At 31.1% G+C, this 25,603-nt stretch overlaps 1 long non-coding RNA gene across 7 annotated transcripts in view; it reads right to left on the minus strand.

Moving 5' to 3' along the window:
- LOC148301289 (uncharacterized) overlaps positions 1-25,603 on the minus strand; it is a 155,670-nt gene that overhangs the window by 19,291 nt on the left and 110,776 nt on the right. For 3 of the 7 annotated variants that reach the window (XR_015838811.1, XR_015838812.1, XR_015838810.1), the window contains exon 3: positions 5,465-5,516. The exons of the other annotated variants lie outside the window; for them this stretch is intronic. This is a non-coding gene — a long non-coding RNA (uncharacterized LOC148301289). The remainder of the gene's footprint in view (positions 1-5,464; positions 5,517-25,603) is intronic. 7 annotated transcript variants of the gene reach the window in all.

A 25,603-nucleotide genomic window follows, 5' to 3' on the forward strand; every position in this document is an offset into this window, starting at 1 on the left:
TATATAAATATATATATTTATATATATATATATATATATATATATATATATATATATATAAATATATATATATATATATATATATATATATATATATATATATATATATATATATATATATATATATATATATATATATATATATATATATATATATATATATATATATATATATATATATATATATATATATATATATATATAAATGTATATATATATATATATATATATATATATATATATATATATATATATATATATATATTTATATATATATATATATATATATATATATATATATATATATATATATATATATATATATATATATATATATATATATATAAATATCCTGAGCACTTTTTTATTGCATACTTCAATACTTATTCTAGACACAATTTAACACGTGGAAAGTATTTTTTCGTAAGTGTTCAAGTTTCATGTAATCAATTTATTGAGGGTTGTCACGGTCATATTTTAACCCCTTGAAACCACCAACCGTATCTGACAAGCAGTCGCGCTTAATCAACACTCTCATTGTGACTTTTGTCACATCCCTATATTATAATGCATGGATATAAAGAGTGCATTGAATAAAAAATCTTGTGTTAACATAAGGATGCCCGAGTCCAATGGGCAACATGTATTACCTACTCACTAATTTAATGTACTTCAAAAATAGCTAATTTTATCGGTACAGATGTGATGCAGCCCACCCAGTTTTTATTTATCATATTTTGTGCTTAAATATATCGCAGCCGTACAGGAGAAAATGACCAACTAACAAAACGTAAAATGTTCAGGAGGGCCATTTAAGTCAAGAAAATAAACATCAATGCAGTTAGTCATTTTTAACAAGTCGATATATTATACTTCCAAGTTTAAAATCCCTTGGGATTTTTTTCAGGGCAATATTAAGCTAGTAAGATATCGAATAGTCAATGATCACGTTTTTGTAAAAAAATGCACTTGGTCACTTTCTCCTGTATGACTACAAAAGATTGATGCTTTTACTGATTACGAGTTTTTTTAAGAAGCTTTTTTAAAAATCATTTATAACGTAAGCGTTTGATTCAAGTTTACTTCTAGTTATATCAATTGAGATTCGATGCTAAAGTCCATAATATTTATTTAATAAATAACTTCCTCTACTTATATATAAACTAAAAACTTAATTATTTAGAAAATAAATATCTGTCTTCAATAATTACTTAATATTTGTATATTTTTTAAATGTGATTTTAACCAGTTGGTATATTCGATGGTTTCAATTTGATGAAAATTTAATACATTACATTTCACACTTAATATGGGAAAAATCATCTTCTTTTCACCCTTATCCGCACACAATGGTGCATAGGGCACTGTGTCGAATTAATACAGTGTTTTCTCAAGAACGATCAATCGTTACTTACAAGAAGTCAAGTGATCAAACCTGCGCTTTAGGTACCATTTCAAAGTGAGTGAAAAGTTGCTTATATCTATTTTGACGCCCTCCTTGGAATTGAACACGGGGCCTCCATTGCGTTTAACAAAACGTGCTAACGATTAAACTACGGATATGGATTTCGAAGTAGTACACAGTAAATACGTTCCAAAATCCCCTATAATCAATAAAATTTACACGTCTTTATCTGCATGTAATATAATCAGAATACGTAATTCAAATATATGCCAGTACAGTAAAACCTAGATATAACGGACTAATTAGGGGGAAGGGGATGTCCGTTAATGCCGAACAGATATAAAAATATATTTAAAATAAATCATAAAATTTGTATATAAAATATGAACACTGTATTTCGATATAAATAAAAAAAAAAACAATACAAAACACAAACAAAATTATATTTATTACTCTCCTAATAAACCGTCGCTTTAGCTATTAGATGCAATCTACTAGCAGGACGTCATTATGTCTCCAATTGTGGAGGTCCTCACCAAAAAGCTACATTTCCAATATCGCCCAAAAAATCCTTGAAATGCAAATCTGTTCTGTTTACTGTGTTCTATCGAAATCTTAGTGAAAGTTGCGACAAAACGTGGCCAATCAATGTGTTAAACCAATATGAAATCATAAAATCGCAACAAAACGTAACAATTTTACAAGCAAGAATTCCTGATTAGTTAAAATCATTTATAATGGAAATGTAACGTTTTGGTGAGGACCTCCACAAATCTAGTGCTAGATCTATGACGTGATTATCATGGCCGCATTTTTTTTACATGCGGCGACACTTGAATAATCAGTTTTAGCAAATAAAAATCTATCAGCGAAAGCTAAACTGGCAGTGCACAACAGAGTTCTGGTTCCAACCCTTATGTATGGAAGCGAAGCATGGAGTAGGCAAAAGAAGGATGAAAGCAGACTGAATGCAGTCAAAATGCGATCCCTCAGACGAATGTGTGGCAAAACGATGTTTGATAGATGTTCGAATGATGAAATAAGGAAAGAAAGCAAGGCTGAGATAAGCATTACCGACAAAATTAAGAAAGGTGTGTTGAGATGGTTTGGACATGTGGAACTTATGAGTGAGGAAAGAACGGTTAAACAAATTTATGAGGCGAATGTAGTTGGAAAAAGAAGCATAGGAATAACGAGGAAAACTTGGCACAATCAGGTGTGTCGAATTGTTGAAAGCGGCCGGGTCAGGAGTCGTAATAATCGTCGGGTATGTATGAGGAGATGCATGAATGTAGAAGAGGCGAATAATGTTCGCAAAGACAGAGTGGTGTGGCGTCCGATTCTCTCTGCCTACCCCTGCGGGGAAGCGGCGTAATGATTAGTTAGTTTGTCAATAATATTAAAGGACGTTTTTAATTTTTGACATTTGATCGGTTTTTTGTCCGTTTTATCCGAAGTCCGTTAAATGTAGGTCCGTTATATCGATGTTTTACTGTAATTTTATTACAAATATGTATTACATTATGCAAGATATATGCACAAGTTAATTAGAATTCCTGATTCCTAATATCTACATATTATTTAGTGGCATATTTCCAGCAATTATGACCGCTGGGTGGAATCAAAAGGAGGCTATTACATTAAGTGCGGCTTTGCGAATTATATTTGATTAGGCGCATAATAAACGCAATCGGTGTAACAGAGAATGATAATAATAATACGTATCGTCGTATTAAAAATTACTCACCCCCTCTGTTGAGTTGGCAAGCTGTAACAGCGCAGGGGCGGAGCAGGAAATTCAATGTAAAAACTTTGTTTTGTAAGTTGTAATAGAAAACAACTTTTATGTATTACAGCTACCGAATCAGGGGTTGTGGTGATAATAATAAGGGGAATGTATGTCTATTTTATCCGCCTCCGTAGTGTAATGATTAGCATGCTCAGCTATTGTACTGGAGGTTCCGGGTTCGAATCCCAAAGGAGTCAAATAAATACAAGTGATTTTTTCACTTCAATAATTATTCAATATTACCCTGGACTGGTACTTGAAGCGGAGGGCTGATCACCTTTCCTTCATGTGTTAACGATCAAGATAACACTGCGTTTATACGATGCAGTGCCCTATGCACCATCGGGTACGGATAAGGGTTTGAAGGAATGTCTATTATCAATACGTTAGACGCCAATACAAATATTTGTCGATTTTGATATTCACAAAAAAAAACTTTTTGGTAATTTATGTATTTTAATAATATAATGTATTTGGTTTATTTAATTTTTTTGATTTAACGATGGGTTGCACGAGTAAGAAATTATTATAATAAAGTGAAAATCCTCTATCAGGGATATTTTGATACTGTATGTACAACCAAATCAACTGTAATATGAGCTATTCTCTTCTATATTATAAATCAGTATTTCTCAAAGTGGGCGATAAAGCCCCCTTGTTATTGTTATTCTACAGAGAATACTTTTACAGGGCATAAGAAGCCCAAAAAGACAGATAGAAGTGCAAGAAGTATGATATATGTTTTTAATCCTTCTCTCTTTCTATGATGGGACATTTTGGCGATTTTATTTTTCCCTTTGACGAAAAATTTCGATTTCGGGCACGAGACTAAAACAGTTTGTGATCTGTGTGAAGATACCTGCAATATTTAATGATTATGGTACTATATAATTTATATTTGAAGCACTAACTTTGTGATTTTCCCTTTTATAATTAAAATGTTACTTTGTTTTAAAATCTCTATAAATATTTTATTATAACCTAATAGTTTGAATAAATCATTAAGAAATAATAAAGATAAGGTCGATAAATATAATAAATCAGGAAATTATTCCTTACAGTGCTCATCGTGTCCCAGCCTATATATAGGAAAAACATCTAGAAATTTTAACATCCCATGTAAAGAGCATACAAGATGCCTTAATAATAATAATTATTCTGAATTTGCAAATCACTTAACAGAAAAAATCACTTATTTGATAAAAATAAAGGTCTAATTATATTACACACGTGCAATAGAGGATTTAAATTAGATTACTTAGAAATATTAGAAAATAAAAAGGCAATTAATAATAATTTACAACTAATAAATACACAAGTAAATGATTTAGCTAAAAGTCCGTTTTTAAATATGTTTCCAATCACTCATCATCCCTGATCCCTTTTGACTGTGACTGCCAATCAACACAAAAAGCCACTTGAGATCTACCCAATCTCCTTTACCTAACCGTCTAAATAATTGGAATATTGTTTAGTAGATAGTGTTTTAGTATTAATCAGTCTTGATAAAGAAGCGGTTAGCTTCGAAACCGGTAGACATTATAATTAAGTTACAATAAAATATATATAGTGATTTGAAAACAAAGTTACATTTTAATTATAGATTATGGTATTGTTTTTTGTTTGTTGTTTACCTTATCCTCAAACGGCCCACGTATTAGAAGGATTGCACCAACGGAATCATGGTTTCGTATATTTAAATAAAAAATACATCGTAAAATATGATTTTCCTCGAGTTCATCCCTGTTCTCGTTGAGAGGGTTGGTTGCGCCTATATTCGGCACCCCAACTCATCCTCCCCCCCACAGGAATACAGGACCGGCAAATTAATTCATCCGCCGTAACACTTACAATGCAGATGTTGTTTTATGTCTAACAATATCGATAATGCAGGGTTCATATTTAGTCATTTGTATTTTTTTCGCTAACAAATTTGCATCATTTTTTGACAGTGAAAAGATCTTAAAACTGTAGAAAAATAAATAAATCAGAATTACTATTTACAACGTTTTGAGTGTGTCCAAATATTTGTTCACAAATATGGATTGTCTTAAATTAAAGGAGTTATTTTTCATATTTTTTTTGGACATATTAACATAGATGAAGAAGAATTTGGAAGTCTGGGCATTACGGGGCATTGGGCTGATTTAAGTGATCACTTTAGACACGTGTAACATTCACCAATTCTACCCATGATTGACAACAACACTACTCAAATTCTTGAAAGTTCTATATATATGATTTAATTTCGAAACATTGTAGGTACCTACTTGAATCACTAGAATTTCACTAGAGACATCTATTGGTGATATGTTGAGATGTCTAAAAAAGAATAAAATAGCAAAATTACTATATCACGTCAACTTATTTTTTCCACATATGTATGTGAAATTTAATTTTATTCAAAACATTTTTAGGTGTGTCAAAATCCTTGTTCAAAATTTGGGTTCCTCTTCTTAGGAGTTATTGGTATAATATGTAACTCCTAAGTAGCTAAGTGCAAGTGGAGAAAACGAGATTCGTGAACATCTTATATAAATTTAGTTACATCGCCTTGGAATGAAATGTAAATCAATAAAATGTCCATATCTACATTTGAATATGTTTTCGCAGACGTTTAGTTCATATCGCTCACTCCTTTCAACAACGTCATGTATCAAAAATCGTCAATTTTCAGTTGTGCATATTTTCGGAATGCCCAGAAAATGTACTATATCCCAGCAAAAGCGGCATATCTTTAACTTAATATTTACCCGCTACAGGGCAGAAAGTGTTGTTTTTGCATTTTGAAGAAAAGGTTTTGTTTAATATTTTTTTTAAATACACTAAATATTTTTCAAATGGGCAAAAAACATTCGGGTTTTACCTAAAAAGATCTGTTGCACAGTAAAAAGTTCAATAAGTGTCTTGATATTTATTTTTAATACATTGTATTATATTTTTAAACTTTAAAAACGATCTCCTGAAAAATCAAGTTTTTTTGATATTTGACGTTGTTAAAAGGAGTGAGCGATATGTTACTTTAAGTTGGAAATAATTGAAAAGCGTAAGTACCTCATCATAAAAAATATTAAAAATCCAGTATTCCACAAAAAAAGAAAATTGATAAAATTATAAAGTTTACAGAATGTAGGTTTAAAATTAAGCAGGTACGTAGAGACGTGACTAATGGATAACTGTTACTATTTCTGTTATCCGATTTATTTTCCTTACCCTTGTAACTACGTGATTAGATTTAAATTTTATTTTATTAATTGTTTCGGCAGTCACTTTGTGGTAAAATCTATCCATTTTTAATTAAGGTTTTACTTAGTGAATACCACTGTTTCTTAAAATCTACTGAATCAATATACCGGTGTTTGAAAATGATGCGGAATGCATTGAAACACGTCTCACAGTACATTTTAAGAAAAAGTGGTATTTACTGAGTAAAACATTAATTCAAAATTAAATCTTATCACTTATTTAATTTATAAATAGTAATGAATGAATCTATTTTAATTTTAATACTATTTTTAAATGTTTTATATTCTAAGGTAAGTACATTCTAGATATTTATTATATAAATCATTTCCTCTGTGAAAACATGGATTTCTGCCTACACAAAGAGACAAACTTTGGGGAAAAATAAAGTGGTGGCTTATTTTTGTCCCTCTCAAACACACATAGTGCTTGAAAAGGATGTAAAACAATTTATTCTATATATTTTATTAGAAGTGTCCTTTCTTGTAATATCCGATAATTTATTGCATTATTTTTTTTTAATGTCATTAATCAATAGGGTATCAGATTATTCCCTAAAAATGTCTTTGAAAAAATCTAGTTTACATGAAAAATAGGTCTCACATCATAGCTAAACTGGGAACACGATAAAATTCATAATCTACCCTATAAAAAGAAATAATGCGTTGGAAATTGTTTTTTTTTACTGAAATAATATCTAATATAGGTAGGTATTCTGAAGTCAAAGAAGTGGTTATATACAGGTTTTTTACTTCAAACTAGACATTTTACATGCCAAATTGGACGCGTTACAAATCAAATTGGACGTTATATTGTATAAAATAAAAAAGTCACAATTTTGAAAAAAAAAATGTTTACGCGAGTGTGAGAATACCTTTCACATCTTTCGTGCTTAAGACTAGCAAGTGCGCTAGTTGTCAAGTTGGCCTGCGCGGCGCGCTGTCATAGTCAGTGCGCACGATCTGTACTCAAGTTTTCAGACAAGATTTTCAATACTACTTTGAATCATGAGTACTTCTTTGAATGTATTATTAAAAATTATTACTTTAAAAAATACAATAAAACGTCCAAATTGATTTGTTAAATGTTAAATTTGAAGTGATAACTTAATATTGTATGGATACAACTTGTATTATACTCTCTCAATATTGTATGATACAACGTCGTTACAGTAAAACTACGAAAAAAAATCCAACATTAAATTAATAGTATCAGTGATAAATCTCAGAAATACGCACACCTCACAAATCACACTCAAACTGCAGAACGTGCCTCGGAGGGCGGAACCGGCAAGGGTTGAAGCCCGCCCACTGGCATTTCCCAGCCCCCGGATTGGCCGGCCGCGCAGGGGCGGCGCGGCGTGATTCGTTCAACCCTTAGCTGCGTCCGCCGGATCGCCGACGGAGCAAATTACGGAACGCTCCTCTCCGGATGGAGGGATGAGTTCCAATTTCGAAAATCGCGCTGTCAGTTTGACAGCTGCCGCGACCGGAAACGCGACGGAACGAAAAATCTACGCACGTACAATGTTGATCCACGCGAATTTATTAATTGTTTTCGTTAAGTATTTCACTTAAATGTGTATACTAACAATTAACGTTGTGATTTGTTGAAAATGATTAATGTGATATAGGTACCAGTAATAATAAATTGTGATTTTTTTTAAAATCTTCACCAAGAAAGAAAGTTTCAAGTAATTAAATGTCATCGTCGGCTAAAAGGTGAGATTTTTTTTGGATAATTGCATGCCTAATCTTATCACTTCTTCTTCCAGGCTTCATCCCAATTTATATTCTCGTTTTTGTAGACTGTTAGAGTCAGCTCTCTTCGTCATCAGGTTGTAGGTCCTTCTATCATGTACAATGTCACCTATGTCATGCCTTCGAATCACGTTATCTTTCTGTACCATCCATGATGTTTTTGGTCTTTTTCTGGATGTCTTTAGAGGAAGATCTATAGCGATCACCTGGTAAACAATATGATCAGGTTCTCTACGTCCTATGTGCCCATACCACCTCAATTGCATTTTCTCAACCTTACTATTGATGTCAGTTAAACACAGGGTTCCACGAATGCGTGAACTCTTTATTTTGTCTCTAAGGAATATTTGTTTGCTAAATCATTTCCGCCATCATCTTTTCCCCAATTTGTTCACAGTGAAGCGCCCTTGAAGTAGTATTTTACGAAAATGGCGCTATTTAAACTATACAAATTTATTATTATTATTTCTTGATAATAAAAATAAAATTATGGATTTTAGAAATCACATTTTGAAATTATATTTTCATATGGTATACGGAGTGTGTGGAAGTTTTTGGTAAGGGAATGTAATTAACTACGAGTATTTTAATGTTTTAGAATTTAATTAACCCTGATGATGACAAGGTTCTTGTCGAAACCGGTAGGTTAAAGTGTACTTATAATAAAAAAGTGGTTAAAACACAGTTGTTTAATTTTATAAACTTTATTATTATTAGTTTAACACTCCAGCTGAGCATTCGCATTTTAGGAATTTCTAGTTGCATCACCATATCACTACTGATGATTTTCTTTAGATTAGTAATTATAAAAATCGATTTATAAGTACACAGTAGGTATATAAGCCGTCTAATAAGCAAAAATTAATTGAAGTTTAGCATACTATTTCAAGAAATTAATTCAAAATTCTTTGGTATTGACCAATCATACACGAATCTGTTATAATTACACATCAGATATTCTCGTAAGGTTTTAAATTTGCCACTTTCCCTACAACAGTGTTTGCTTTGATTTTTAGTAAATAAATTTTCTATTTCTAATTTTCCTCAATTTTCTAAATGGAGTCGACGCGCATAGCGCAATTACTCCTAAACTTAAACTCGTGTCCCATCAGGAACATTTAAATGTAAATGTGAATAATAAAAAATAAAGAAATTATTACATTTAAGAATCTCTTCTGAGGAAAAATACATTGGTAGGTAGGTAAATTAAATCAAATTAAAATTAGGTTGTCAATTCAAAACCTTCTACCTTCAATAACATTTTATTCTTTTCATTTTTCTTTGCAATGTAATTGATTTTTAACATTTAGACCTCGAGTATGCAAACGTATATTAAAACTAAGTCCGCATATAGTACATTGCATAAGATATAGTAAATAAGAAAAATGTAAACCACCCTTGAGATGATGTTTTGTAAAAATGGCGCTACACAAATTAACCAAATATTATTATTATTATTGCAAAGTAGGTAGGTACATAGGTATAGGAAAATAAAGTGAAGAGGGAATTTTTTTGAATTTTTTGTTTGAAATAAAAATAAAAATAAACAAACGCATAAGGTCATTTTTCACGATAACGGCGCTATATGAATTCTTTAATAAATAAATAAATGGTTTAAAGATATAAATTCTTCTGATTCGTTGCCTTTCAGGAATTAATTTAACTGTATATGTAACACTTAAATAACTTTGTTTTAATGTCACCATTAATCTTATTATAACTTAATTTACATATCGCTCACTCCTTTCAACAACGTCATATATCAAAAAAACTTGATTTTTCAGGAGATCGTTTTTTGAGTTTAAGAATATAATGAAATGTGTTAAAAAAATAAATATCAAGCCACTTATTGAACTTTTTACTGTGCAACAGATCTTTTAAGGTAAAACCTGAATGTTTTTTCTCCATTTCAAAAATATTTAGTATATTTAAATAAATAATTAAACAATACTTTTATTCAAAATGCAAAAATAACACTTTTTGCCCTGTAGCGAGTAAATATTAAGTTAAAAATATGCCGCTTTTGCTGGGATATTGTAAATTTTCTGGGCAATCCGAAAACTGAAAATTGACGATTTTTGATATATGTTGTTGAAAGGAGTGAGCGATATAACAGCTTCTTCCTCGATACTCTTAATACTTAAGACAATCTACTTAATAAAAAATATACATAAAAAATTTACGGTTAGCAGAGCTTTAGTAGAAATCTCTTTAGTAGACTATTTTTTGTACTAATTGGCAGTTAGAAATGAAGGTTGGAGGTCAATGATTGGAAATGTTTTAAGAGTCAAGCTACAGAATCACTAGCGCAACTGCCAGCTTGGCTTTGCACATTCCACGGGAATAAACTCGAAACACTGTTCCTCTATTTATCGCTCGGAGAAAAGTATTTTATATAATTTTTTTTAAATACTTTGATGTTTATTTTATCTGTTAAGTCATTACAAAATTAAATTAAAATGTTATTTTCAATACCCCCAATTTATACGTTCCCTCCATTTAGGTTTTTGTATACAAAAATCTCAACTACATAATTTTCACAAAAAAATTACACCCCATTTACATTTTACTTTCATCTAGGTTTTTGTATGCAAAAAAACTTATCTATGTACATGATTATTACAAAAAAAATGAAGATTTTTTTTCAGTACCCCGCACTTACATCTTCCCCCCATCAAAGGTTTTTCAGTCCCTTTAACGTAAAATAGGGGTTTCACTGTAAAAGATATAGTTAGGTAATAAGAAAAATATAAAGCACCCTTGAGATATACTCGTATTTTGTAAAAATAGCGTTAAATCAACTAGCCAAATATTTTTATGTTTATAACGAGTACTGTATATATTTTTCACGATAAGTTGATTTAAATCTACCCCTTGTTGGAGTTAGGATTAAATAGTACCTACTCAGTATTCCCCTGGGATAATACAGGACTCGCAGTTTCACCCCAGTCTTAGTATCAGAGCCCCGAAGTCGATTTAAAATTAATTTCAATGGATATTTTCAAAATCAGTTACTGAGTTAAATTGTTTTTTTTTTTGTATTGATTTATACATATTTTAATATGGAAAATAGTTATTATTAGTTGATTTAGTCGGTCTACGTTGCGTTAGACACATTAAACACAGAACATTGTTGTATTTCATTTATCTAGTACAAATTCACAACCACCCAACTTGTCAATTTGTATATCTAATCACCTTCAAACCCTTTCTTTCCCTGATAACATTGTTCGCCTGGCTACAGATACAAAATGTTTTAATTATAAATATTCTGTGGTAGGGTGTTGGAAGGTTACAAGTAAAATATTGCTAGTTCTGTGACTTTAGTTTATTCTAAATAAAAGTTACTAGGTGTTCTAAGTGAGACTAGGAGAGACAAATCTAGAATGTCCCTTGCCAGACTATGTGGGTATATACACGATTGCTGGATGTTGTTGTATTGTTATGCACTGTGTCACCAGCATACCCACATTCCTTACAATAAACCTTTTATAAATTAATTAAATAATTTAATATAAAAATGTTAAAATAAAAATATTAAATGTTTTAGTAAGTAGTACCTCTTTCCTACAAAATTATCATATTTCATATTTCTGGCATTTTCTTTAAAATTTGTTCTAAAAATATGATTTATTCAGGAAAAAATTAACAGGAGATATTTTAAAATGATATTGAAACATGAATATTTTTTATGAATGTGAATCAGTTAAAAAGGGGAATCAATTTTCAATTACAGGTAGGTTTGTAACGGAGTTGACACGAATTTAATACTAATACAAATTCATGGCTTGTATAAAACTTAATACGTGTTACAGTTTTTATATTCATACGCAATACAAATATCTATGTATGTGTTTATTAACTCAACTCTGATGGAAACGGGTGCACGTTGGATCATTACAATAATAAAAAAGGCTTATAGGGAGATATGAAATAATTTCTTCTATAATAAATAATAGGTATCAAAGAGTCGAGTAGTAACCACTTACGTTGTAGACGCTTAAATAATAAAAAAATTATGTCGTCTTTCAACAGGCAATCTACTTTAACGAAATGACATAATTTTACTCTTTGTCATATATTTATGTATTTTTTTATTGCCTACATAAGTAATTCAAATTGCATATTGAATGCCCGGAAATGTGTCTGTTATGTAACGTTGGTTTTGGGCTCATGCGAAAATGGACGTAGGTAAAAATTTCACAATGAAATATGCTTTTGATAACTTTTTAGGGCAGTCAAAATACTTGAAATTGAATTCCTACCTAATTTTTAAATAAGGTAGGTAATCATTTCAACATTTAAATAGGTAATATTTACCTTAAATATATATTTATATGCAGATAATTCCACCAGAGTTTACCTAAGAAAAACATACATACATACATACATAGAAACAGTATGGTATATTGACTGAAAACCTAATTAAACTCGCTTAGTTTAAATTATATTTTTAAAGTAATGATCCGCAAAGCCTCTACTTTTAGAGGCTTGTCCGCAGGTAGGATAGTAAGGAAGGGAAGGTAGACGTGAAGAATACGACAAAAAAACACAGAATAATTAAAAATAAATCTTTCTTTAATATATTTTGCAATTAGCGGGAATCGAGCCCATGATGCCAGTTTCGCAGTCGAGTGTATACCCAACTACGCCATTTCGCAGGTTCCCGAAAATTTCAATTGGAAAAAGTAAATTCGATAAATATTTTATTTGATTGGTTTGGGTGTTTGTGATGTATTTTTCACATTTAAATTACCTACTATCCTACCTGCAAACAAACCTCGAAAATAATTGGCTTTGCCGGTTATTCTTTAAAAATACTAATCTACTTTGTAACTATTAAAAAGATATAATGTATGTTTTAAACCATTTTAAAAAAAAGGTTTAATTGTAGTAATCGAAAAATAATTTTGAATTGATATAAAATTATTAATTGATTCGGCAGTCACTTTGACATTTCGTTCACTCCTTTCAAGAACGTCATAAATCAAAAAACTTGATTTTTCAGGAGAACGTTTTAAAATTTTAAAAATATAACATAATGTATTAAAAATAAATATCAAGCCACTTATTGAACTTTTTACTGTGCAACAGATCTTTTTAGGTATCTCCTGAAAGTTTTTTCTCCATTTGAAAAATATTTAGTATGTTTAAAAAAATAATTGAACAATACCTTTTCTTCAAAATGCAAAAACAACATTTTCTGCCCTGTAGCGGGTAAATATTAAGTTAAAATATGCCTCTTTTGCTGGGATATAGTAAATTTTCTGGGCATTCCGAAAACATGCACAACTGAAAATTTACAATTTTTGAATTATGACGTTCTTGAAAAGAGCGAGCGATTTGTCAATTTTTAATTTAAATTTGACTCGGTAAGTACCACTTTTTCAAAATCTACTGTGACACGCGTTTCGATGCATTTCAAGTTATTTTTGGTGAATACGGTGTTTGAAAACAATGCGGAATGCATTGAAACACGCGATTTAATGGATTTGAAGAAAATGAAAAAATAAACAGAAAACTTATAGATATGAAGAAATAGTGGTATTTACCAAGTGAAATTTAAAATTAAAATCTATTATTATCTATTATTAATTAAAAAATCTATAAAATTTAAAACTATCTTTGATAAATTTTGCTGTGAAAATATTAATTTCTATGTACATGGGCAAGAATCAACTTTTACTACCATTATTTTGTTTTGCTTAGTAAATAAATTTCCGGTTCAATACACCAAATGTCAGAAGTATTCCTCTGGGGAGAGCTCTTAATTATATTCTAAATAAGTTCATTAATTACATCCTCAATAAAGGGATTTGGTTTTCGCGAGAATTTAAAGAAAGCACTAGCCCGCGCAGACGTCTAAATAAATAAAAATCCGCCCCAAATTTGAAAAGCAAGAAGCGTAGGTAATCTTAAATTTGATTATATTTTGCGAATTACGATTTCACTGTTTAATAACAATATTCAGCCGAGCATTATGCCTCTCCGTCTGCTAGTCCGCGTGACGTCACACAATGTAATTCCTAATTCCTCAACAAGACAATTCCACGGAATGAGATTTTTATTAACTTGTAATGACGTTTGTCATCGCTTCGGAGAGTCGCGAAATTGCTTCCAGAGCGAGAGGGACGCGCCGCGGCGGACGGAACGAGAGTGAGGGGGACGGATAGAGGTAACAAAAGCGCGGGAATGGCGAAGATTGCACGGCGCTCTTTGATTGGAGGAGCCGTCTGCCGCTAGCTTCACACTGGTTTAATTTGAATATTTAAAGGAAAATAATTTATTCTCGGCAAGGAGCAGATTTAATATTAACAGTCTCGTTCTCTTGTTAAAGGGAAAATGTTCCGAGAAGAAACGGGGCAAGTTGACACATACAATTATTATTTATTTTTAGAAGATGTTGGAAGATTCCTAGGAAAATGTTTGTTTATGTGTTATTTAAATTAACCCATCCAACATGCCTCTTTATAAACATAATTTTTATTGAAGCACAATTGATTTTTATTTTTTAAATCGACCTAAATTAAAAATTGTATTCGCAGTCACTAGATGGGTTGATATTTAACTTGAGAAAATGGCGACGAGCATTTTATTCCTACCGATCAAAAAATTGATTGAACTTTTTTTTCACCATAACTTAACAAACCTAACAAAGGTTTAAAATATTTAGATGAGGATAGGTACTTTTTTTTACATATTTTATTGAGAATACTGAACCATGTTTACAAATAAAAAAAGCAATACTCTAGCATATTGGTACATTGTAGTACAATACAAGGTAGTGTTTTATAAAAAAAAGAACTGCATAAATTATCTAAAATTACTAATATAATTTAAAATAACCGGAAACTCACCTATTACATCCTACTCTCTTGCGTTTATAAGTTCATTTATCTTAGAAATTATCAGCGATTGGGATTTATTTAGGCAATCAAAATAGATACAAACGCAACCCAATTCGTTCTGTTCTTTTTATATACCGTAGTCGTGCAGGAGAAAGTGACCAACTAACAAAACGTAAAATGTTCAGGAAGGCCATTTAAGTCACTTTTGCTTGGCAAGAAAATAAACATTAATGCAGTTAGTCAATTTTAACAAGTCAATATATTATAATTGTAAGTTTAAAATCCTTTGGGATTTTTTCAGGGTAATATTAAGCTAGTAAGATATCGAATAGTCAATGATCACGTTTTTGTAAGAAATGCACTTGGTCACTTTCTCCTGTATGACTACGATATTTTATTTGATTTTTTATTTAGAGTGCTTTGAATTTCCCACATTCATGACATAACATAACCAGTCTGATGATGTCGGTAACGACGAAACCCGGTCGCTGGTCAAATAAAAATAAAGTGGAAAAGCTAAAAATATTGGTTTTAATCTAATAATATAATAACGTGTTATCTTTTTGCATTTTTTCAAAAATGTAATAAAAACATATTTTAAGTCTTTAAATACGAGCTTATCTAAGCTCTTAATAAAACTTGACCGATAAAAGTTGACTAAAAGCTCACCTCTTTCCTCTTGCCTTTTTTTTTGGCCACGACTTTTTTTTTATTTTTTGAAGATTTTACGTTTTGTTCGACCTTGTAAAGGTGAATTATTCTAAAATTATGTCAAATGCAATTTAACGTAACAAAGTATATTCATAATATCATACTAACTAGGTACTATTTTTTTTCAAATGCTCAAAAATGATGAAATTCATGGTTTATCAACTACCACGGAGTACTTATTTAAATAAAAACTTAAATCGCTCTCTAAATCTAAGTATCATCCTAAGAAGGTAGTAAGTATTTTATAATTGCCTAGTAGTTATTAAAATCTTGAATTATGTTCCTCCGATAAGTAAGTACTGATTAGATTTTTTTAATGGGTAAAATATTAAATTTGTATTGTTTTATAGTTAACATTTGCACTGTGTTTTCTTATTTGTTTTTCAGTCTTGTTAACCTTAATCCCATGTCCCAAATTGAGTATTCAATGGAAATCACTCATCGGGAATATTACACATATCGCTCACTCCTTTCAAGAACGTCATAAATCAAAAATCGACAATTTTCAGTTGTGTATATTTTCGGAATGCCCAGAAAATTTACTATATCCCAGCAAAAGAGGCATATTTTTAACTTAATATTCCCCCGCTACAGGGCAGAAAATTTTGTTTTTGCATTTTGAAGAAAAGGTATTGTTTAATTATTTTTTAAAAATAAACTAAATATTTTTCAAATGGAGAAAAAACCTTCAGGTTTTACCTAAAAAGATCTGTTGCACAGTAAATAGTTCAATAAGTGGCTTGATATTTATTTTTAATACATTGTGTTATATTTTTAAACTTTAAAAACGTTCTCCTGAAAAATCAAGTTTTTTTATTTATGACGTTCTTGAAAGGAGTGAGCGATATGTGTCTTACGTATGTAATATGTTTAATAAATAAGTGTAACTTGTATGTAAGTATTGTATTTTTGTTTGTATAAAAGCTACTAAGAACTCTCTTAATCCTTAGATAATAATAAAGACAAACGAATTTCCTACGCCTAAAAAGTAATGAAATCAGCGTCCTTTGATTAAAAAAACGCTCATTGTCAAATGACACAAATTGCCGACGTTAAATAATTAACCGAAATTTGTGTAGAGGAGACAACATAATACCCTCCACAGTGTAGGAACTGCTAGTGTCAAATTGAATTAACATCCCTCCCTCGACCCAACCCCGAGCACCCCCTGTGGGACCAACCTATGGAAACGTTTCCCGCCTAGCGTAATTAAAGCCACCCACACAATCGAACCTTAGCACAACAGAACCTAGCTTCATGGGCAACGGAAACAAGCGACCAACAAAATGTTGGAAACAATTTTATAAATAAATCGATTATTATTTTATTCTCAATATTATTAATATTTAAAGCATTTACTTTGTGGTTAGTCATTTTTACTTATTTTTTTTCTTCAAAAATGTTAATAAAATTAGTATATAACCACTCACCGAGATTTTTACGTCTACCGGTTTCGAGACTTACCCGTCTCTTCGTCAGGACAATCACTAACACAGCATGCAAACAATACTACCCTTCACCACCATAGCACCATTTACACACTCAATTATTATTATTATTTGAATTTTTTAAGCGTTTACGAGTAATTTTAGTATTATTACTATCGATTATTTGAAAAACAGTATATTTAAAAAATAATCGATAATTGCATAATGATTGTAACAAAAAAATGTAAATATTTATTACAGGAGCATCAATTTGTTCTTAAGAAAATTGTTTCATATTAAATTTTAAATTTACTTTATAATACCAATATTTCCAATATTCTTCTTTTTCTAAATCTTAACTGCATCCAGTGGTGTATAGGGTAGTACATCGTATTGATGCAGTGTTATATTGATCGTTACTTATGTGAAGGCAAGGTGATCACTTTTGTACTTCAAGGACCAGTACAAGGTAATATTTAAATAGTAATTGAGAAAAATTATATTTACTCAGTAAAACTTAAATAAAAAATGGATAGAATTACCACAAAGTGACTGCATCAAATCGATAATCATTTCATTTCAACGATAAAATTATTGATATTAATGCCGGGTTTCTATGAGGAGATTCATGAATTTGGAACAGGCAAAGATTGTTTGCAAAGAAATATTGGTGTGGTGTTCTATTCTCTCTGCCTACCCTTGTGGGAAGCAGCGTGTTGTTAAGTTCACGATGGTTGTTAGACTTCTATATTATTTTTCATATAAGAAAATAATAAAATCCCAAACAATCTTTAGGTAATTGATTGAATAATATTTTAACTCCTCTGATAAATTCCATATATTTTTTTAGGTTAATCACCTTCCCTTTACGATCAAGATAAAACTGCGTCAATACGATGCAGTGCCCATTAGGTGGGATATGGTAAATCCTTCGCCAAACACCAAAATATTGGTTTTTAATAACAAATATTCACAAAGTGATATACTTTTAAAAATAAATATTGATACAATGATTGCTTCGGTATTTTTGATTACATAGTTAAGTTGTTTGGGTATTATGGACTCACCATCCGAGCTCCCCAATTAGTGAATAGCATATATTTTTATTTTATTTTATCAGGGAATGTAACAGATCGGTAACATACGGTATATACAATACATATAAGTGATATATACTCGTACTGGGTTAATTATACAATTCTACGTTTGTACAACCATTAAAAAAAGAATCAGTGTGGGATGGGTGGGAGAAAGGGGGAAAGATCAAAGCTCAAGTTAAAAATATAATATAAAAATAAGGAATACACTATAATATTAAAATGCTGACTGGCATTGTTGAAGGATCTCAGCTCTGAAAATGACGAGTTACAAATTAATGTTTTATTTTTTTAGATCATAAAATTGTATTACATTTGCTTATTTATCGCCAGTTAGCTTCTTTGTACGATTAGATATACGAGTATGTTTATATATTTTAATATGCGTGAGATGTTCGCGTGTTTGAAGTGAAACTTTTAGGCTGACAAACAGTGGATTATACATTGTTTTCTTTTTGTTGACGATGTTATTGTTCCAGAACCAGAAAATGGTTAAGTGTAATTTAATTTAATGAAATCTCTGATAACAAAATGAAATATTTTTTTATTAATCAATTTTCATTGATTCACATTCAAAGAAATAAATTATGGGTTTATGAAAGCTACGCCAGTTTTTTTTGTAGTTTATTTGTTCATCCAATAATGGGAATTTACAGACTTTTGGTTTAAAAAGTCTTAAGTATATCGTAGTCGTACAGGAGAAAGTGACCAACTACCAAAACGTAAAATGTTCAGGAGGGTCATTTAAGTCACTTTTGCTTGGCAACAAAATAAACATCAATGCAGTTAGTCATTTTACCAAGTCAATATATTATCCTTACAAGTTTAAAATCCTTTGGGATGTTTTCAGGGCAATATTAAGCTAGTAAGATATCAAATAGTCAATAATCACGGTTTTGTAAAAAAATGCACTTGATCACTTTCTCCTGTATGACTACGATATTCATATTGATTTTTGTAGACTTACCATATATATATATATCGATATTTAGGTAATAAAACACTATTTAGGTAATAAAACTATTAGGTAACCAAATATACGATAAATCACAACTTAATTTTGTTTAAACCCACGTAAAATTTAACGTAATTGATTTTTTTGCTTGAAACATCGTTTTTGTATTGAATAAATAATATTTTATTCGAAATAAATATACGGTTTTGAAAAGAAAAGAGTTATTGAAAGGTGAGCAGTTAAAAACAGTTGAAAATAAATTTTCAATTTATAAATAGAAAATTTTCAATATTTGTATGTATATTTAAAAAAATCTAATTCCAATATGTCTTCCAAAAAAATCTAAAGGAAATACGTCAGACCGTTCTGAATTTCTACCACTGAGATGTCAGCCTTAAAATAATGGCAAGGTTTAGAAAGAGTAAAAAAAAAAACAAAATAATATAAAATAGACTCGGTAAATGTTTGGGAGCCACTGGGCACGGACACGACAGTTAATTGGACGAGGGTTTAAGTAATTCTAAATAGGTGACATTTTTAGTAATTAAGTATAACTTTATGATTACACGATAGCTTCTTTGTTTGATGCCAAGGCACAACATTATTTAAGTATGTTTATGTAATTACTCAACCGCCTTGTAATTAATTGACATTCATACGTACATCAAAAGTAATTCGAATATAATATTGAAAGTAATTTTTAATCAAATATGATTCTTTACATTTTTACATCTCATCATAGATGTAAAAATAGAAAAGATATGGAAGTCGGGGTATTTACAGGGTGTATGACCTGTCATAGGCTGGTTAAGTGATTAATTTGCACACGTGCAACGTACACCAATTCTACCCATGATTGACAACCACACTACTTAATTTTTTGAAACTCCTAGATATATTGATTAATCTCGTGACACATAGTATATGTGAATTCACAACAGCAATCTTTGTTGGATTGAGGAAAGGTTTTATTAATTTAATTAAAATTTATTTATTTTACTAAGCAGGGACTCTTTTATGCGTCCGAATCCCAGATTATATTCATAAACTGAGAACCACCTGAAATAAAAACGTTTATTCTTATATATCTCTTCATCTATGTTAAGATGTCAAAAATGTAAAAAAAAGAAAAGAGGACTTTAAATTATTTTTGACATCTCATCAAAGATGAAGAAGAATATGGAAGTCTGGGCATTTACGGGGCTGATGACCGTCATAGGCTGGTTTAAGTGATCACTTTACACACGTGTAACATTCACCAATTCTACCCATTATTGACAACCACACTACTCAAATTCTTGGAAGTTCTATATATATGAACCAATTTAGAAACCTTGTTCTTGAATCACTAGAACTTCACTAGAGACATCTATTGGTGAGATGTAAAGAAGCTTTTCACTAAGCAGAAACTCTTATATTAGTATGTGAGGTCCGAATCCTGGATTATAATCACACACATGAGAAACGCCAGAAAATACCATTTTCATTTTTATTATTAAGCTTTTAATTTGACCAGATAATTTATTTACAACATTTTGAGTGTGTCCAAATACTTGTTCACAAAATCTGGATTATCTCCAATTACAGAAGTTATTTTCGTATTATTTTTTAACATCTCATCAAAGATGAAGAAGAATATGGAAGTCTGGGCATTTACGGGGCAAATGCCCAGACTTCCATATCCTTCTTCATCTTTGATGAGATGTTAAAAAATAATATGAAAATAACTTCTGTAATTGGAGATAATCCAGATTTTGTGAACAAGTATTTGGACACACTCAAAATGTTATCTCAATTTTTATTTCACTTCATTTGTATCAAGGTATGTAGATAAAATACAAAAGGAATTATTTATGGCACGTCTCGTTAGTAAATAAAGCAGAGAGAAGAACTTGATCTCATGTTAACATTAAGTAAAGTACAGACGGGTAACATGAATATTGTTGAAGGATCGACATTACTGTGATTTAATGTAAATGTAGATAGAGCACTTGATATTTGACTCTCGAGCTTTGAGATGCTTAAATCAATGGAAGTACTAATCTCCGCTGAATTCCGTTAAATTTAATACCTTGATTAAGAGTCATTCTTTAAGGTGGTATAAACACGTGGAGTGAATGGATAACGAGAGAATGACTAAGAAAATATAGGCCGAAAAAGATTGGCACGATCAGATCAATCAGAACCTAAAATCTGGTGGTGTCAAAAGTCTGCGTAATTGGAGGTTATTTATTTCAGGACAGTGAAGGGCATTTGAATTTATTTCAAGAGTGAGGCGTTTGTTCCTCTATGTCTACCCTTGGGGAGAAATAGCGTAATGGTAGTAGTAGTAGTAGTAGTAAGATTCCTTAATGATAATTAAATTAAACCTGATGTTTCTTACACAGGATGGAGGGGTCAGTAGTTGCATCTCATAAGCCGAGGGAACAAAAAGGATCTCACATTTCCAGCAATCAGCATTTTACTTCGAAACCAAATCAGGTAGGAACATTATGATTAGTTCTTCAATGAAATTATTCATTGTGTGTGTTTAAATTATCTCTAAAAAAATAGTTGTTTTTTAAGACACCTCTGTTCCAGGTCGGGACTGTGCTCCTATATGGTGTGCCGATCGTTTCTCTCGTAATCGATTCCCAAGAGCGTCTCTGCCTCGCCCAGATATCCAACACGCTCTTGAAACAGTTCAGTTATAATGAGATCCACAACAGACGCGTGGCTCTCGGGATAACCTGCGTTCAGTGTACTCCTGTCCAGCTTGAAATTCTCAGAAGAGCCGGCGCTATGCCCGTGTCGTCTAGGAGATGCGGAATGATCACAAGAAGAGAGGCTGAGAGACTCTGCAAGTCTTTCCTAGGAGACAATGCTCCGCCGAGATTACCGGACGACTTCGCTTTCTCCGTACATCACGAATGTGCTTGGGGTTGCAGGGGAGCGTTTTTGCCTTCAAGATACAATTCATCGAGAGCAAAATGCATCAAGTGCACGTTTTGCGGGCTCTTCTTTTCCCCGAATAAGTTTATCTTCCACTCTCACAGAACTGGGCCGGGGGATAAGTATGTCCAACCGGACGCAGCCAACTTCAACTCGTGGCGAAGGCACATGAAGCTGAGTAGCAACCCACCCGATGAAATAGTCCACGCCTGGGAAGATGTAAAAGCGATGTTCAACGGAGGAACGAGGAAAAGATTGATGGCTTCGTCATCAGGACCGTCGGAGAACAATTCGCGAGTCACTCCTCCGAAACAAGCCAAAATAAGTAACGAAAGTCCTACGCCCGTTCCGCCGCCGTTAAACTTCCCAGTTACAAGTCCTTCTCCCGCATTGACTGCTCCAACTCCGAGAGTCCCTCCTTTCCCTGAAATTTCTTTGCCCTTGTCCAGAAGTTTGGTGATGGACTATGTTTGGCATCAAAGTCAAGCAGCAAAACAGCATCATCAATTCCCATTTTCCCCCTACACTCTTCCTTGGCTGAAAAGAGGATCTCCGTTGTTTTTCGGTCATCCTGCCACGGAATCTCCTCTCATTTCCTTTCATAGAAACGCTTCCGCTATTCAAGAAACCAAACCTTCTTTTCACCAATCCGCATTTCGACCCGTACAAGCTAGTGGACTAGTAGATGTTGGCGGTATTCAAGGAACGGAGGAATTGACCGATGACGAGACTGTGGATATTGAGACGACTGAAGAAGAGGAACTGAACCTCAGGACAAGAGTCGAGTCACCGAGACCTGTGTGGAGCTCACCTCAACGAATAGACAGTGTAAGTAATTTCACATTTTTATGTTGATAATAACGATAACCTTTTCCCTCATGTATCGATCGCAAAAAAACTCACTTTACTTGTGTTATTCTGACAATATCGCATCGGATCGACGCGATGTTAACTAACTCAAAAATAACATATATTATCGCAAGATGATCAGTAACTACACAGTAAGATGATCACTGGATCTAGGAGTGAAACAAATTTAATAGGATACAAATGAAGCAAGTGAAGGAACTCAGGGTATATGCCATTACGGTTACATGAGAAAAGAAATGGATGAGGAATACTAAGTACAATTAATAAGAAAAATACCAATGATATAATTTATATTATTGGTATCATTATATTAAATCACAAAAAAAAACGTTGGTGAAGAGCTCGAATATTAATGTGAGCATAGTGTCAGCAAAAAATATAGAAAATAATTTTAGATTTATAAGATGTAAACATTTCTCTATACATTTAAATCTTGAAAAAATATACAAAAAAAAGACTATTACATATTTTATTATATAACATTAAACCACGAGTCTAAGTCCCTCTCCAAGCACAAGAGCAAGTTTTATGGAGAGGCACAGCGAATCGAAATATAAAAGTTCTCCATATGTATAAATGATTCAAATGTATTATGTTATAAATAAAAATGTAAATATTAAATGAATAAAAAATAATAATAATAATAAAACAATAAATATATATATATATATATATATATATATATATATATATATATATATATATATATATATATATATATATATATATATATATATATATATAATGATGATATATATATGATTTAAATATATTGGTGATATGAATAGCATATCACGACAAAAGGCCCTCATTTTTTCTACCAACAAAAAAAAAACAAAATAAAATCATGTTATATACTCATAATTCCCACAGTTAAGTCGCAATAATTAATAAATTATTCCAGCGTTATGCCTGAAATGTTTTTTACTGACAGGAACGATATAAAAATACGACACCCTTATCGATTTGCTTATTTTGCCGACTTACTCCATTTTTTCGAACAATGGCTATTAGGGAGGATTTTTTTATTCGTCATTAGATTACAATCGAACACGTTGTAATAGAATATAATGGTTTAGGGGTTGATGTTTAATAAATGGATAACATATTTCTTTTGAATGGTTATTGAATTGTAATTACACAACGTCATGTAAATTGTTTGGAATCTAGAAATAGTTCCTAATACTATAGAAATTAAATAATAAAAAATAATAATATATTGTTAATAGTAAGCTTAGCACTTCAAAAAGAAGTAGTAATTTCTTCGTTACATATTTTAAATTTCAAAAGAATTTGTGATATTTCCTAGTATTTGATAGTTAAAGGACCAAAATAATTTATTTATTTATTTTGAATGTGAATTATTACCAAAAAAACATTAAATTATATTAAAATTAGTTCAATCAAATTTATTGTTACCCAGATGTATTTTATTCTCATCTTGTTAGGTATTTGAACCATTTCATAATCGTTTTTTTTTTCACAAAAAAAGAACTAAAAATATCATATTAAAAACATGATATAAAAATGTACATTAACTTTTTTTAAAACATGTTATAAATAAAAGTTGTAAATTTGTTTTAAAATACTACGAAACACTTATAGCTTGAAGGCTATAAAAAACTAGAGTTGAAGTGTTGAAATAGTGGTTCCAGAAAAAAAAGGATTTCATAATTTAAATTCACACTTTAAAAAAATTACAAGCAAGCTGTAGTTGGCTAGACGTTTGACTGCTAAACTGGCGTTGTGAGTTCGATTCCTGCGTATTGAAAAACAAATTTAAGAGTGATATATTTTTCACATTTACCTTTCCTATTTATACTATCTTATCTGCAGACAAACCTCTAGATTAAAAATGTTTTAGAGAAAATTTCACGGTACGTTTAATGATTGATTTTCAATGTTTATTTATAATTTACTAGGCATAATAAGACTAATAATCCCAAATTGTAACTTCAGCAAACATAATTACTCCGTTTGAAGAAGCTATTATATTATTATATTTCGTCGAGTTGTGTGTAATCACAGCTTAATCGTCTTGAACATAAATTACAAATTACGAAGAGCTTTTCCCGGTACCGCCTTAGTACCAATTACCTGTGCTTTCGTTCTAGAGATCTGAAAGAGGCTTTACTTGACTGAAACGCGGTGATTACGACTCACTAATGAGACCGTGAAAGCTCCATGCAAAGAGAAAGCGCGTGATATAGCTTTGCGGTCTACGTTTCATAGTTTATACATATAATTTTTTGTGAAATCACTATTTATATTTTTACTTTGCTGTTTATTGTTTTCTTTAAAGAAAATCAGAACATTAAATCGAATTCGCAATATTTTAATATATTTCACAATATTTTATTTATTGAAATTTTAAATACAATGCGTTAAAAGAAATTTATTCAGTATAATTGTGAAAAATTCATTCATTCAAACCCTTATCCGCACCCCAATGGTGCATAGGGCACTGCATCATATAAACACAGTGTTATCTTGATCGTTAACATATGAAGGAAAGGTGATCAGCCTTCCGCTTCAGGAACCAGTCCAGGGTAATATGGAATAAATAT

This window comes from Brachycentrus maculatus, unplaced genomic scaffold (assembly GCF_059751285.1).
Source record: "Brachycentrus maculatus isolate JH-2025_06_01 unplaced genomic scaffold, ASM5975128v1 h1tg000586l, whole genome shotgun sequence".
Lineage (NCBI taxonomy): Eukaryota > Metazoa > Arthropoda > Insecta > Trichoptera > Brachycentridae > Brachycentrus > Brachycentrus maculatus.